This window comes from Mandrillus leucophaeus, unplaced genomic scaffold (assembly GCF_000951045.1).
Source record: "Mandrillus leucophaeus isolate KB7577 unplaced genomic scaffold, Mleu.le_1.0 Scaffold22, whole genome shotgun sequence".
NCBI classification, from domain to species: Eukaryota; Metazoa; Chordata; class Mammalia; order Primates; family Cercopithecidae; genus Mandrillus; species Mandrillus leucophaeus.
The window spans coordinates 3,965,797-3,968,730 of record NW_012102254.1 but is presented as its reverse complement, the minus strand read 5'-3'; positions in this window follow the sequence as shown (position 1 = coordinate 3,968,730).

The window sequence follows — 2,934 nt, the reverse complement described above, 5'->3', positions numbered from 1 at the left end:
AGCCCCGCCCCGCCCCGCCTCCGGGTGTTGTTCTGGAGTTGCGGGGGCCACGGGCGGGCCACGGAGGAGGTGGCACGCGGCATTGATCCGTCCCCCTCCCCAAGTCTCTCCTGAGGTCTCCCTCTGGTGTCCCCCGGGATGCGGAGGCCCCTGGGATCCGGCGCGGGGAGGAAAAGTGGGAGACTTGACCCCTCCGCCCCCTAGGCACCCACGCGCACACTCAGGCTCGCCTCTCGCGCCCCGCTTCCCCTGCAAGGCTCTGAGGCCGCCGCCGCGCCACCACCTCGCCCCGCCAGTCAGTCGCTCTGCGAGCCTGTGGTGCAGCCCCGTGACCTCCCCGGTCTGCCCTGAGTCACAGAAGCCGGCACACGCGGAGCGCTGTGTGGGTTCGTGGAACTTGGAGCCGATAGAGGCCGATAGAGGGGTATAGTGAGGCGCCCTGCGGCCTCCTGGGCTGGGTGCCGCCCCTCTTGTGCGACCTTGGGAAAGTCCCCTTTCCTCCCCACTCCTGAGTCTGAACAGGCCTAGCAGAGCATGAAGCCGGCCGGGTGTGTTTTGTGCGAAGGGCTGAGACCTTGGAAAGGGTGACTGAAGACTGGTCTGGGACAGACTCCCCGGGAGCGGGAGGGAACATAGTTGAAACCTGTAACAAAGAAGGACCCCGTCAGCGGCCTGGTCCCCCTCTGGCCACCAGGCTAGTCACTCACTGCTGTCAGTGGCACCCAGGTTCCAATGAGGAGAAGGCTCAGGGTCCAAGATGGCTGTGGAAAAGCAGAAAGGGTGGCCCACCAGCCCCCTACTCAGCCCCCTACTGAGGAGGTGGGAGGCATCCCCCATCCTGCCAGGCTGAAGACCCCCCCAGTGGAGGTAAATGGGAGCCTGGGGCCTGCCAAGCTCATCCCCTGGCTCCCTTGGGTTGTTGCCAGGTGGGAGTTTACCGTCTGCCAAGCTGCCCATCACCCTAGGTTTGGAGGGTTTCCGGCCTGGAACCCTTGCCTGAGTGACTGCAGGCCGCAGCGACCTCACCCTCTTACCCCACATTGCTCTCTTCCTGGGTCCCAGTCATGCAGAGCTGCCCCTTCCTGCTTCTCCATCCCTCGGCACACTGCCAAGGCCCGCCCTAGCTCTGGCCTCCCCCTTTTCAGCCTTGTTTTCTTGCCCCCTCCTGCACTCCCTGCTGCCTGAGGGGCTCCACTCCCAAAGGCCCTGCTCCTCTGGTAGAGGTGTTGCTGTGTTGGTGGGTGGGGGCTGCCACAAAGGAGGCCTCTGGTGAGTGAGGTGTCCCCTCTGGCCCTCTGGGAAAGCCTCCCCTCCCCATGCCCTCCACCCCCAGGCTCCAGACCTTGGCCCCCACCCCGCTTCACAGCCCTGATGGCCTGCAGGACTGTCTGCTGGAGCACTTGGCTCCCTGAGTCTACAGCACAGCCTGGCAGAGCCACCACCCCAGCAGGTGGAATGAACTGAGGCTTCAGGTTCTAAACAGGCCTCCGAGACTCTGTGTGCCTGTGGGGCAGTGGGAGGTAGCAGAACATTCTGGAAAGAGACCTGGTATGGGGCCTTGTGCTGCCTTCCTCTTACTGTGCGATCACAGGCAGTGTGCGGCCTCTCTGTGGCTCAGTGCCCCTGCTGGTGAAATATCTTACCTGCACCTCCTTCTCAGGTTATGTGGGACTCAGAGGAGGGGTATGGTGGGTTCAAGGGGCTCCTTCAGGGATGAGCACGGTTTAGAGGATCTATGGGTCCCCTCGAGCATGGGTATGGGCCACTAGGCATCCCTGGGGCTTGGGAGGGAGGCAAGGGCTGGAGAGAGGCCATGGCCTCAGGAGGAGCATATGGCCTCACTGCTTGTGACAGATACGGGCAGGTGGGGCAGGGCCCTGAGCAGGACAGATCTGATCTTACCCTAGGTGTCTCTGGGCCTCACTCTCATCATCTGCACGTGCAGCTGAGGGAAGGCAGTGCTGCCTGGGCTCAAGCAGGAAGGGAAGGGCTCCCACGGCTTCCTCCCTAGAGTCCAGACTTCCTGTTCAGCCACATCTAGGGGAATGGGAAGGCTGACTGAGCTCTGGGCAGCAGGCCAGTCCTTCCCCCATTCCCTATGTGACCTCATGGACACTGCAAGCCCAGTTTTCCTATCTGCTAAATGGGGCAAGACCTGCCCAGCCTCTCTTCCAGCTCATTCTTGGCTTGGGGTCAGGTAAGGCTTCTGGTAGTGCCCAAAGGACAGCCTCTGCTGAGTCCACCTGCCTTCAGTCCCCTGCAACACAGCCAAGGGCCCCTGGCCAATCCTACCACAGATGTGTATACACCGACCCACACTCACTGCACACAGATACAATTCCACAGTCCACATGAACCCATCTACCACTGAACCCACTGGTAAGGACTCCAAGTTGCACAACTCTAGTGGCGGCCCTAGGCACGTGTGTGCAGATCGTGTGCCCATCCGCAGGTACACAGACCTGCACACTGCTCCAGGGAACACACACCTATGTGAATGGCACCTGTGATTCTGGAGCCATCGAGATTCACACCCAGTCACACACAAAGCTGCATGCATAATGCACACGCACTCCCGTGTGCACCAGTGCCTTAGTACACAAGGCACATGCTCAAGCACACGCAGGTCTGGTGCAGGCCTGGCCAAGCCCCACAGCTATTCTGAGCTGAGCCTGGGGCCAGTGAGGTCAGGGATAGCCAACTCCCAGCAGGCCCGAGCTGCTGTGGCACAGGCCTAGGCTGCCCAGCTCCCGCCCCCACCCTAGGCTGAGTCCCTGGATCCTAGCCTAGCTTTGTGACTAGGGGGTCCCCATTTCCTACCCCCAGCTTCCCCAGAGCTAAACCTTAAACCCTGGAGTTTCAGGTTCCAGGAGAGAACATTCCACAGGGTCCTCTGGGCACTACCCCCTGCCTTGCTCACAGCTTCCAATCCAG